The sequence below is a fragment of the Apium graveolens genome, chromosome 9 (assembly GCF_009905375.1).
Source record: "Apium graveolens cultivar Ventura chromosome 9, ASM990537v1, whole genome shotgun sequence".
Taxonomy (NCBI): Eukaryota; Viridiplantae; Streptophyta; class Magnoliopsida; order Apiales; family Apiaceae; genus Apium; species Apium graveolens.
In genome coordinates, this window is record NC_133655.1 from 7,613,228 (window position 1) to 7,628,171 (window position 14,944).

Below are 14,944 nucleotides of genomic sequence, written 5' to 3' on the forward strand. Positions count from 1 at the left end.
TGTACTTTTATTAAAATTTTCTCGGAGATTGGAATTCTGCATTTATATTCCCAATAATTTCAGAATTGGTTGATATTTCTGGAGTTATTAGATGCATATCCATCTGAACACCCCAAGCGACATGTACCAAAATTGGAACATTAAGTTGGATAATTTCGAGCGCTTAGGCATTGAGGTTAGATTTCTTCATAGGTGACTATGACTCCTCTGCTTTTGTATGCAATCTAAATAGGGAAGAAGAAAGAACAAGGATGCAAATAGCAAGATCTCAAAAAGGAAATACTAAGATCGTGTTACAGCGGATGCAAAAAACTTTGGAGCCCTAATGGAGAATTTGCAAGTCGAGGGACAGAAGAGGATAAGGAAATATGTACCTACCTAGATGAAGTCGTGCTTTGTGGTGATTCACAAAATCTGCTATGTAAAATCATATATACTCCTTCATCCCAGAACCAAAAATTTCTTCATTAATATTGTTCAAAGTATGTTACATTTGCTTAAACCTTCTTTTTAAGCTCTTGCTTCTTAGATCCTCTTTCATTACGCTTCCGTATTTGGATTGCATACAAGAGTTGAGAGTCATTGCAGTCACCTTTGAAGAAACCCAACCTCCATGCCCAAGCGTTCAATATGATCCAACTTAATCCGTCAATTTTGGTATATATCACGTAGGGTGTTCAGATGACTTCATCTAATTGCTTCAGAAATATCAACGAGTTCTAAAATTATTACAGCAATAAATGCAGGATTCTAATCTCTAAAAAGGTTTCTGTAGGGGTATATCTTATGTAAGAAACGGAGCTTGTGATACTTTATAACATTGTATTCTTTTTGCTTCATAAAAATATTAGAAGCGCGGAGATTTTTTTAAACTTCGAGAAATTAAAGACATTATTCTACCATTGTTTGGGCATACATTTCTTGTACCCGTACTATTTGTTTGCAGAGATTTGTTATCACCTCTTCACAAGTCGAAGGAAGAAAATCAATAATCAAGAGGATGTAAGAATATGAGTTCAAATTCCAATTTATCTTGTTTAGTGTCATCTCTGTAAGCTATTTCATATGTTTAATAATTTATGTCATCTTTTCCATTATGTTATTTATAATAAAAAAATTATATTTGAATACCGTGATCTGTTTGTGTAGGTTTTATCCTTTTTTTAGGTTCCTCAAGAGATGATTTTCTTTGTAATTTCAAATATTCTTAGCGCAACATGGTATAGATTATAGGCAACATGGTATAGATTATACGCTCATCTTCTATTTATAATATTTTAACATTTCTAATATGTCAATTCTTCCTTACTCATAATAAATTGATATTCCAATGTTAAATTTAAAATGAAGTCTAAAAGAATACTAGAATATGGGTAGTAATTGTGTCACATGCCTGTAGAGGATATGCTTCAATTTGCAACTTGTGGTTGTTAATGCCCTAGAGACAACACTATTATGTTTATATTATGAAACATTTAGATTATTAATTATGATTATATGGATTATTCTTTAGTAATTTGTTATATCTTTATTTTTTACGATAAGATGTTAGATTAATAATATCCTTGAAATATGATATGTAAATCTATACCTCTAAGTACTTGACTTAGAAATGAGATTATGATAATAGTATTGATATTCCTAAAGTTCCCTAGTCAAGTATTATTGTTAAGGGAAGATAATAAATACATTGAGACTCGTGTGTTTGTTGGCTGATGATCACATCTCATTAATCATAGGTATGATGATACTAAAGTCAAAACATAAGCACATATATTAAATACATGGTGCTGGATTGACCCGTTGTGAGATACTATATGTTTATAGTATCATAAGTTAATCTTACAGTGATAATGATGTATTGGTCCTTTGACCTCAAATCATTATATTTTTATACGAGAATTATTATACTTTGATACTATTGAAAGTTATCCTTGACCGGGTAATAATAAAAGTAGACATTGGGTACATTATGAATCGTATCAGAAATATGAATAATCTAGATGGGATTTAGCCCTCCTTTATTAAAGGAGTGATATTATTGGCCTCTTGATTGAGTAAGACTATAAAATGCATGGCCTTGCTCAAATACTGATTTGTTTAATAGTTTACTCATTGATCAAGGAAAGAAGGATTGAACGTTAATAGAGGATGACACAATGCATGCCTCGAATCCCTAACAATGGCATCAGAGCTATGTGTATAATGGGATAATTTGGTTACGTGTTTTACAGTTTTTCAATATATTAAGCATGAATCAGATCTGCCATATATGTATGTGATACGATTTATATGTGAGATTTAATATACATTATGTTATGTTAATTTATGATCGAGCTAATTATGTAGAGCTTTCTGGATATTCACGTGATGTTTATGTATATAATGATATGAGCACGTAATAAATTTGTCATGACTGATCAGTATGCGATTTGTATGTTAAGCAAGATGTCTGGTTTATAGATAGTGATCTAATCTGTTGGACAGGTGGTGTGTTGACATGACCTCTGAAACGGGGTATGTTCAGTATGTATATGATACATGCTTCTGGAACTGCATATGATGTAGTAGAGGCAGAGACTGGTTCAGATATGATCTGTTGTTCCGAAATTGAGATTTCAGCTCGATCCCATCCGGGGTCTGCCGGATGGTTTTGGTTTTATAAATACGACTTGCATGTCATTTTCATTATTCTTGTAACTATATTACCTCGAATGTAACTCGAGTTTTCTTATGTAAGTACATTAGTATAGGTTGTTTTTATGTAATGTACTTCAAGAAGGAATGATCCAAGAGGAGAAGCAGCAATCAAAACAAGAAGAATGAAGACATGTAATTGTAATTGTATTTATTTTATTCACCATAGATTGACCTTGATCCTTTCATTAGCTTGAACGGATCGCATAGGATAAAGGCCATAACCAAGCACGTTTACATACTGCACTTTACATATCGATGTATGAATGTATGTTTAGAATAGTTAATGATGTATGCTTTAATTAGATTAATCATGCATGAATGTATGTATTAGATACGTCACCCATACCATGCCTAAACAAGATAAAATCTGTAACGACTAAAGATTTTAAAATATGCAAATGATTATGAGATTCTCGTGTTTATGAAACACGGAATAAAATACGAATCTTCTTTACTTCCGATATGGTGCGATTTTGAGCAAGACCAATGTGACTCCTCCACTACCTGGAAATCAAACCATTGACGAGTATTGATTTGAAGTATTTTATTCAAGAAAAAAATGGGAATCTCTTTATGATGAGATCATGATCGTTATAATACTAACAAGACCCTAATGTTTATATTAAGTTATTTAGATGCATTCAAATATGTCCAACGCGTTAACCCTTAGATCGATAAGGAGTGGGTTCTCAGAGCGAAGTACTCCCATCTATCGTGGGACGGCGTGTTGAAGTATATGATACTTTTTAGACCTTTGAGTTTTGAATTAACTAAGTTACCACAATAGGATTGTGAACTTAGAGGCATAGAGTTTGGTGAGATTTATTGGATAAATAAGAATAAATATTGTTCCACTAAACTATCCAAGAGTTATATAGTTGATATAATTAACAAATGTTGTCTACCTTATTGAATCATATTTTAGGAGTAAAGCCAAAGCTGAACTAAAACGTTGTGAAAATTTGGATCTTGGCTCACTAGAAACTATATAGAAGATACTCTTTCTGAATTAATAGTTAGGGCTATTAATTTGATAAAATAGTGGAAGATATATATTTTGAATATATATGACTAATCACTTGAATATAATTTAATAATCATCTGTAGACTAATTTATCTTATGCATTTTAAACATTGTAGATATCAAATGGCAATCAATTCAAACAATTTCTCTGTGCGATCAGTCCTTGAGAAGGACAAGCTGACAAGAACAAACTTCCTTGAATGGCAGAGGAACTTAAGGATTGTCCTCAAACAAGAGCACAAGCTCTATGTCATAGATATCCCTCGCCCTGCACCTCTCCCTGAACAAGCATCATGTACTCAATATAATGTTTATCAGAAACATATCGATGATGACACGGATGTTCAATGTCTCATGTTAGCAACCATGAGTGCTGAACTTTATAAACAACATGAGAATATGGATTCTTATGACATGATTGAGCGCCTTAAACGTATGTTTGAAGGACAGGCTTGTCAGGAGAGGTTTGATACTTTCAAATCGCTGCATGCATGTAAGCAGGGAGAACGTGATCCGGTTGGACCGTATGTTCTAAGGATGATTGGGTATATTGAGTACCTTGCCAAATTAGGTGCCCCGATTGCTGTGGAGCACCGATTGACCTAATTTTGCAATCTTTAAAGAATAGCTATTCTCAATTTGTGATGAATTACAATATGAATGAGATAGATAAGTATAACGACTCGTATATTTTTATATTGTTTAAATGTGTAATTATTAAATAATTACATAAACAAAATATGTCTGCGGGTTCTGTCAGCTGGATATTATTTTTGTTAATATTTTAATTAATTATGTGTGATTGTTGGTGTTCTTGTATTAATTGTGTAATTCGTTGTAAAGTTGTGTTGTGTCACCTTTATATTTAAAGGTGATTTTATTCAGGATTTATTTCCATAAATACTTGGATCAACTCTAAAATCATTTTTATTGCTTCATAATTTTAATAATTATTTTTAGGAGTTTTTAAAATTGAGAAATCAATATTTCATCAATTATTTAGCCATATACGATTTTCTGATTTCAATTATTTGTTAAATCCATATTTAATTCTGGGATTCTTTAAAAATTACGAAATTTATATTTTATTAAGTTTGGAATATTCCGAGAATTTTAAAAAGTATTTTGGGAATTTTTGGGATTAATTTCACCTGCGCGTCGATCCGTTTAATTGATAAAAACGGAAATAAATTTCATTTTAGAAATTATTCTAAAAATTACGAAAATTTATTTGATTAATTTTATTTAGTTCGGAAATTTTGAATCCAGTTGGGAATTTATTTCAAATTTATATTAATTGTGAATTGTATCGTTAAACAAAGTACAGGTCAGATAATAGTTTGTTGCGGGGTTTATAAAAAAAAAAAAAAAGGGGCAGGGGGTGGTTTTAGTCGGGTTCAACCCGTTTATTTTTCTGCAGTTCATTTTCCTCTCCTCCTTATCCCTCCATTTCTCTCAATCTCTCTCTCGACTCAATCCTCTCTCTCTCTCTCTCTCTCGTTCTCTTCAATCTCTCGATCTCTCACCCCTCTCTGTCTCTGTAATACTCTCTCTCTTCTCAGCTCTCTTCTGTGTTTCTCTCCCTTTCGTTTTCGCCGACTGCTGCCTGCGTTTTTCGGCCATTTTCCTCTTTTCCGGTTGGTCCATGCCTTCGGTTAAATCCTGTAAAGTATATATACATATATATGTGTGTTCCATGTATATGTGTGTGGTCTGTGCTTTCTTTTTTCCCCCGATTGTATCGCTGTCCTTGTGTTTTTCCAGCTCCTGTTTTCCGATTATGTTGTGTCGGTGGGCGCATTATAGTTACGCGTGCGTGTCCTGTCTGAATTGAAATTGTTTTAATTATATTATTTAATTTTCTGCAGGAATATTTTGAGTTATATATGTGAAATAAAATTTATTTTTGTGTGGGAAAATTTTATTTTAATCGGCGAAGTTTGCGTTGGAAACCCGGGAAATTACCCGGGTACCCGCGAAATTTTGCCGCCGTCCGCGATGACTTTTTACGAGTGGACGGTGGACGATGATAAATCATTTCTGAGTCCTACAATTTAAAATACAAAATACGATTTAAGGTGCGAATTGCGAATAAAATACGATTAAACCATAAAAACACGGCTAATAATTAATAATTGTATTTAATTGGTAACTAAGAATTTTGGACTGATATTGATGACTGAAATCGGTGGTTGGGTTTGGATTGCGATTGATTGTAGTTGTGTTTGTTTGGACGTCGGGATGTTCGACGGGTAGTCCGATAAATAAAGGAGGTGTTGCCCGATTTCCGGAAAATTAAATTACGGAAATACGAGGCCGTACCCAATGACTATCGGGACTTCGATCGGTTATATGTACGTACCTTATACGAAATCTGATGATGTGTTGTGATGAAATACTTTACAAAAATCGATAAACCTAATTTCATAAAAGGATAAATATACCTATTTCTGAAAATGAACACGGAACCTACTTTCGAAGACGTGAACCCTAATTGATACGTGTATTATTATATGAAGTATGTTACGAGTCGGGTTTTGTTAACGTTTGGGTAGATTGTTAGCGAGGATATGTCAAGCATAATCAATGATCTAAGTTAGGGTGTTTCGACTTTGTAGGTGCTAGTCGGAAAGCCTAAGAGTTGACGTTGGATAGCCTAGTGGACAGTCGACGAGCTCAGTAAGGTTCCAATCGAAGGACCTGAGTGTTGAAGTCGAAGCCAGGGTAATCTAGTGGTTACGCGATAAATCCTGAGCGTTTATGTCGGCTCAAGGTCAATCGATATTATTTGTAAAGCTCTGCAAGGCAAGTACCCCTGAACAAATCTTTTACGGTTCAGTATATATGAATAATTGTTGATTTAAATTACGTACTGGAACAGAACGATTTAAGTTACGTATCCCCTAGATTTAAATTGTTTTGTTAACTTGTATTTTGGGGGAAAGTAACTTCTGAAAATGCCTATCTCTAAAATTTTGAATAAAATGAAAATGTTTTAGAAAATGTGTTGTGTTATAATTGTTTTGATAAGAGATAGGTAAGTGATTTAGAAAACTGGATAAAAATGATCAGATAATTGGATGAGTGTGCGCAGAAGGCCCGTAACGGCCTGGAAGTTAGCGTAAGAGGCGAAGTGGTTGCGCACCCTGTTATAACCACCAGCCCAGTGTGACAGAGACCTAGCTAGTCTCTGAGTTCCGGAACAAGTTTCATAGGATAGCCTGATCAGCTGTCTCACCAGGGATCATCTAATACTTTTATATCTGAGCAAGTGATTTTAAGGTTCCCGGAGAGGAACAAATTGTATAGGTCCTGTGATGGGACAAGTTTTATAGGTCCTGTGATGGGACGAGTTTTATAGATCATGTGATGGGATAAGTTTTATGGTTCTTGTAACGGAACAAATGATTTTGGGTCCCCGTAATGAGACAAATGGTTTATGGGTCCTGTGATGGGACAGAAGATTTTAAAATGAAAGAAGCATGCTAAAATAGAAATTGATATTTATGCACAACACACAACTAATGATTTGGTTTTACAGAGCATGCTAGTTTTGATATCCAGTTCACACATGTTTTACTTGTTTTCTTGCAAGTTATGATTTCTGTTCCTATAATTGTTTATGATAAACTGTTTTTGATTAGTATTCATATAGTGGTACTGCTGAGCAATTGATTGCTCACCCTTGCAAAATATTTTATATATGTATTGCAGATACCTAGGAGATTCTTCAGCGGTAGTCGGGGCAGAGTTCCAGTTCCTTCCGTGTCAGGCTCCTCTGAGGTAGTTGTGCTGGACCCAAGCGGGTCTGTTGAGTTGCTGAATAAAGATAGTATTATTTGGATTGTCTTTAGTAAGTTGTTTTTTTTTTTACGGTTGTAACCTAAGTCATACTTAAACCTGGAAAAGGTCTTGGTAAAGGGGGTCAAGATTATGTATAATTAATAATTTGGGTTATATTGTTTATTAATACTGTTGTTGGTGACGTCAACTCCTGACCCCGGGGTTGAGGCCGTCACAGTTGGTATCAGAGCTACAGGTTTGAGTCCCTGATTTAGGTTAGGAATAGAGTCAGAAGAGTGCAAGAAGGTTTATTCTATATAGATATGAGTCAGCAACTCAACCAGAGGAGCAAGTCTGTGAGTTTAGTCAAGGGTTCGAAGGCGTGACCCTGATGTCTGTTGGGGATTGGTTGGAACTGCCCTAGGTTTAAGCAAGTCTCCCGTATATATAGGCATCATTGGAAATATCTAGTTGAGGTTTCTAGTTTCTTTTCTCGAGCAAGCGAATCTGATCATGAACGTTCAGGTGGAAGGATAATAGTCAGCGGCTGCCATGACAGCCGAGTCTCATGGTGAATGTTGATGAGTACTGAGGTTTCTACCTTGTACCCTCATATTTCTTTCCTCGGAGGTTCTATCGGTTGATTGGGGCAAACAATACATATGATGTGACTATTTGTTTGTGTGACAAAGAGTCTGGTGGGACGCCACCGAAATATGTGTTGTAAGCTGTATGGTACTAAGATTGGCCGTCTTACGTACTTGTATGGTTGCTCCCAGTCATATCCGCATTTCCTTCATGTTACTTTTAGAATAAATTATCTTGACTTCGAAATTTTATTTGGTATTTTATGGCAATGAATTTTCTTCAGTAATCACTATGGTCAGATCGTCCTAGTTATGGAAAGTAAATGAAGAATTGACCGTCAGGAGAAATAAAAGTTTTGTGTCTGGTTGTTATTTTGGAATGATGGCAGCAGAAAGGATTTGTGATCCATTGGGAAAGGTTGTTATCTTAGAAAAGTTAATTCAGTGGTTATCGAGTCTATGGCAAATGATAGGGAATCGGTTTTAGAAGAATGATTGGCTGAAACTTGGACTAGTATGCCTAACAGAGGTCCTTAAGTTGACCTAGTTTGCAAGGTTACTTGTTGGTAGTAGTGGCTGAAATAGCCAACCCCATTTTATTATGTTGGTTAGTGATACCTATAGTTATTAACATGTTATGTGTCACAGTATTGTGAACCGTGGAGTTGAGTGGTGAAAGATGGTTAGTATACTTGTTGGTGGTTTGGTTGATGTTGATGGATTGTTATGGTTGTTGGTTGAATATTGGTGTCGGCTTGAGTCCGACTGGTAGACAATAACATAGAGGAAATGCTGCCCAAATTTTTGGAAAATACTCTACCTTTATGGATACAACTTATACTTTTGTGTGTTACTGAGGTTTCTGTTGATACTCCAATTGAACAATTAAAAGAGAGAGTTGGTTAATTATACCAATTAATGGTCAGTTAGATAGAAGTCGGTTCCAATTAGAGTAAGTCAATTTCTGACGTGATTTTCAGACCTGGAAACAAAGAACGTTCGATATGTCATATGTGGTCATAAGGATCATTATGCGTCGGAGTGCAATCCAGAAAATTCAAGAGTTACTTGTTACCAATGTGGGAAGGTTGAGCGTATTGCAAGAAGTTGGGAAAATGGTTACTCAAGGTACTACATCCCAAGGGTCAACATCTAGCACAGTTAGAGGCAGAACTTCCAGAGTGACCAAAAGAACGAGCGTTTAGAATTCGGACGTAGTGCAGCTGACCTGACACCCTTTGATCTAGAGGAGTTGATATGATTTTAGTAATGAATTGGTTTTCCTTTCATAAGGCAAAGATTAATTCAGGAGAAGCGAATAGTAAAGTGTATGGAAGCCAGTAGTAGGGTGAGTTGCTAAAAGAAGGAGCAAGATAAGAAGCTCTTCCAATCGTGTGAAGAAAGGAGTTAATAAGCTAAAGAGATAAAGTAGATCCACCTTGTGTAAAGATACGAAGTAGAAAATACTTAAGCTGAAGGAAGTTGAGTAAGATATAAATATCCTGGAGTTTCTTGGAAGGCCAGTGAGACGAAATAATTAGTTCGATAATTATAAAAGATATTAGTAAGGAAAGTGAGCATACCAGATATAGTCCCTTGGTTTACACCAGAAATGTTGCTGAAAAGAAGGATGAAATTATGAGAGTATGTAATGATTATCGGGAGTTTAACAAGATGACGAATAGGAATAAGTAACCCTATTAAGAATTGATTATTTAGGTGACCTAATTCAAGGAGTGTGTTATTTCTTGGAGATTAACTTAAGATCCAGCCTGAGGACGTATCAAAGATGGAGATTAGAATGAGTTATGAGCATTGTAAATTCTGGTGATATTATAGGGAGTAGTAAGTGTATCCGTTGTCTATAAGGAATTGAGGAACATGGTGTATAAGGAGTACTTGGATAAGCGAATTGTATTTATTGATAACATCCTCAGCTATTTAAAGATTATAAAAGTCTATGTAGAACGCTCAAAGATTTCCCTATGAAGATTAAAAGGGAAGAAACTATACGCTAAATTTTCCAGAATGAATTGTAGCTGAGATAAATAAGGGATACCGATCGTTTCATCAAAGATCACCTAAGCAAAGTCGGTGTCATAACAGGTGCCCTGCACAGATGAAAGGGTTGAATGTGATTAAAATCACTGAGGAGTTAACAAAAGAATTGGAAAGAGTGGAATGTAAAGTCCAAATACCTAAAGGTGAGAAGAAGTGAAGATATGAAATTATTTTCTAGTCTTAATGGATGGAAATGAGTAAGAAGTATTCGAATGTTTGGAAATTAAATTGAATATGAGTACCATCTATCATCCGTAGACGAAGGGCCAAGTTATCATTCTAGTGGGGGAATGCCACCTTGCGAAGCCCTGTGTGAGTATAAGTGTGAGTTCCCCTCTATTGAGAGAAAGCGGGAGTAGAAATGTTATTAGATCCTGAGTAATTTCAGCGCACCAAGGGCGTAGTGGTGTTGATTCGAAAAAGAGTTGACGCAGCTTGTGATGGACAAAGAAAGAAGACGAATTTGCATCGAAAAAGAGATTGGTTAGGTCTGATTAGAAGAGGCGAGTTGAGCCCTAAATATATGTACCGTTGCAGGTATCGAGGAAGATAGATGAAATGCTCAAGGGTTAGCCTTTTCATTACAGTTGCAGTAATTTATAGTGTGATCTGCATATCATTGTTAAAGCGATATGTTCTTAATTCGAACCAAATCATTGAGTAGGAGCCAATGGGCTCTTGTCCGAATTGTTCTGTATGGAATGATCGACTCAGATCCTAGATCGTTATAAGCGAGTCCTTAGGAATAAGTCCATATCCATAGTAAGTGTGCTTTGAATGAATCCTCGAGTAGGAGAGTCTACTTAGGAGTTGCAGTCAGATATGCTTGACAAATATCCTCACTTGTTTGGTTAAAAATTAGATTCTGAGGACAGAATCTTTTTAAGGGGGTAAGATTATAACGACTCGTATATTTTTATATTATTTAAATGTGTAATTATTAAATAATTACATAAACAAAATATGTCTGCGGGTTCTGTCAGCTGGATATTATTTTTGTTAATATTTTAATTAATTATGTGTGATTGTTGGTGTTCTTGTATTAATTGTGTAATTCGTTGTAAAGTTGTGTTGTGTCACCTTTATATTTAAAGGTGATTTTATTCAGGATTTATTTCCATAAATACTTGGATCAACTCTAAAATCATTTTTATTGCTTCATAATTTTAATAATTATTTTTAGGAGTTTTTAAAATTGAGAAATCAATATTTCATCAATTATTTAGCCATATACGATTTTCTGATTTCAATTATTTGTTAAATCCGTATTTAATTCTGGGATTCTTTAAAAATTACGAAATTTATATTTTATTAAGTTTGGAATATTCCAAAAATTTTAAAAAGTATTTTGGGAATGTTTTGGGATTAATTTCACCTGCGCGTCGATCCGTTTAATTGATAAAAACGGGAATAAATTTCATTTTAGAAATTATTCTAAAAATTACGAAAATTTATTTGATTAATTTTATTTAGTTCGGAAATTTTGAATCCAGTTGGGAATTTATTTCAAATTTATATTAATTGTGAATTGTATCGTTAAACAAAGTACAGGTCAGATAATAGTTTGTTGCGGGGTTTATAAAAAAAAAAGGGGGCAGGGGGTGGTTTTAGTCGGGTTCAACCCGTTTATTTTTCTGTAGTTCATTTTCCTCTCCTCCTTATCCCTCCATTTCTCTCAATCTCTCTCTCGACTCAATCCTCTCTCTCTCTCTCTCTCTCGTTCTCTTCAATCTCTCGATCTCTCACTCCTCTCTGTCTCTGTAATACTCTCTCTCTTCTCAGCTTTCTTCTGTGTTTCTCTCCCTTTCGTTTTCGCCGACTGCTGCCTGCGTTTTTCGGTCGTTTTCCTCTTTTCCGGTTGGTCCATGCCTTCGGTTAAATCCTGTAAAGTATATATACATATATATGTGTGTTCCATATATATGTGTGTGGTCTGTGCTTTCTTTTTTTCCCCGATTGTATCGCTGTCCTTGTGTTTTTCCAGCTCCTGTTTTCCGATTATGTTGTGTCGGTGGGCGCATTGTAGTTACGCGTGCGTGTCCTGTCTGAATTGAAATTGTTTTAATTATATTATTTAATTTTCTGCAGGAATATTATGAGTTATATATGTGAAAAAAAATATTTTTTCGTGTGGGAAAATTTTATTTTAATCGGCGAAGTTTGCGTTGGAAACCCGGGAAATTACCCGGGTACCCGCGAAATTTTGCCGCCGTCCGCGATGACTTTTTACGAGTGGACGGTGGACGATGATAAATCATTTCTGAGTCCTACAATTTAAAATACAAAATACGATTTAAGGTGCGAATTGCGAATAAAATACGATTAAACCATAAAAACACGGCTAATAATTAATAATTGTATTTAATTGGTAACTGAGAATTTTGGACTGATATTGATGACTGAAATCGGTGGTTGGGTTTGGATTGCGATTGATTGTAGTTGTGTTTGTTTGGACGTCGGGATGTTCGACGGGTAGTCCGATAAATAAAGGAGGTGTTGCCCGATTTCCGGAAAATTAAATTACGGAAATACGAGGCCGTACCCAATGACTATCGGGACTTCGATCGGTTATATGTACGTACCTTATACGAAATCTGATGATGTGTTGTGATGAAATACTTTACAAAAATCGATAAAGCTAATTTCATAAAAGGATAAATATACCTATTTCTGAAAATGAACACGGAACCTACTTTCGAAGACGTGAACCCTAATTGATACGTGTATTATTATATGAAGTATGTTACGAGTCGGGTTTTGTTAACGTTTGGGTAGATTGTTAGCGAGGATATGTCAAGCATAATCAATGGTCTAAGTTAGGGTGTTTCGACTTTGTAGGTGCTAGTCGGAAAGCCTAAGAGTTGACGTTGGATAGCCTAGTGGACAGTCGACGAGCTCAGTAAGGTTCCAATCGAAGGACCTGAGTGTTGAAGTCGAAGCCAGGGTAATCTAGTGGTTACGCGATAAATCCTGAGCGTTTATGTCGGCTCAAGGTCAATCGATATTATTTGTAAAGCTCTGCAAGGCAAGTACCCCTGAACAAATCTTTTACGGTTCAGTATATATGAATAATTGTTGATTTAAATTATGTACTGGAATAGAACGATTTAAGTTACGTATCCCCTGGATTTAAATTATTTTGTTAACTTGTATTTTGGGGGAAAGTAACTTCTGAAAATGCCTATCTCTAAAATTTTGAATAAAATGAAAATGTTTTAGAAAATGTGTTGTGTTATAATTGTTTTGATAAGAGATAGGTAAGTGATTTAGAAAACTGGATAAAAATGATCAGATAATTGGATGAGTGTGCGCAGAAGGCCCGTAACGGCCTGGAAGTTAGCGTAAGAGGCGAAGTGGTATTGCACCCTGTTATAACCACCAGCCCAGCGTGACAGAGACCTAGCTAGTCTCTGAGTTCCGGAACAAGTTTCATAGGATAGCCTGATCAGTTGTCTCACCAGGGATCATCTAATACTTTTATATCTGAGCAAGTGATTTTAAGGTTCCCGGAGAGGAACAAATTGTATAGGTCCTGTGATGGGACAAGTTTTATAGGTCCTGTGATGGGACGAGTTTTATAGATCATGTGATGGGATAAGTTTTATGGTTCTTGTAACGGAACAAATGATTTTGGGTCCCCGTAATGAGACAAATGGTTTATGGGTCCTATGATGGGACAGAAGATTTTAAAATGAAAGAAGCATGCTAAAATAGAAATTGATATTTATGCACAACACACAACTAATGATTTGGTTTTACAGAGCATGCTAGTTTTGATATCCAGTTCACACATGTTTTACTTGTTTTCTTGCAAGTTATGATTTCTGTTCCTATAATTGTTTATGATAAACTGTTTTTGATTAGTATTCATATAGTGGTACTGCTGAGCAATTGATTGCTCACCCTTGCAAAATATTTTATATTGAGCAATTGATTGCTCACCCTTGCAAAATATTTTATATATGTATTGCAGATACCTAGGAGATTCTTCAGCGGTAGTCGGGGCAGAGTTCCAGTTCCTTCCATGTCAGGCTCCTCTGAGGTAGTTGTGCTGGACCCAAGCGGGTCTGTTGAGTTGCTGAATAAAGATAGTATTATTTGGATTGTCTTTAGTAAGTTGTTTTTTTTTTACGGTTGTAACCTAAGTCATACTTAAACCTGGAAAAGGTCTTGGTAAAGGGGGTCAAGATTATGTATAATTAATAATTTGGGTTATATTGTTTATTAATACTGTTGTTGGTGACGTCAACTCCTGACCCCGGGGTTGAGGCCGTCACAATAAGAACCCCACCAAACTGTTGGCTAAGTTGAAAACTGCTGAGACCAATGTTCAGAAGGCATCCCATGCTCCCATGTTGATGGTGAATAAGGGGAAAGCCAAAGGAAATGGTAAATAGAAAGGCAAGAGGAAGATGGGATCTAAATCAAATTCCAATCCAAAACCTGATCCGACCAAGGCTTTGAAGCCTAAAGGTGGTGTTCCAAAGGTTGGTGATTGTCACTATTGCAAGAAACCAGGTCATTGGAAGAGAAATTGTCATGCTTATTTGGAGGATCTGAAGAAGAAGAAGAAGAAGAAGAAGGTTGTTATTACTGCTTCTGATTCAGGTATTTACGTTATAGAAGTCAATTTGTCTACTTCTACATCTTGGATATTAGATACTGGATGTGGTTCTCACATTTGTATAAATGAGCAGGAACTACAGGGAAGTAGGACATTGGCGAAGGGAGAAGTCGACCTATGAGTTGGCAATGGAGCAAAGGTTTCTCCTTTAGCTGTAGGGACTTA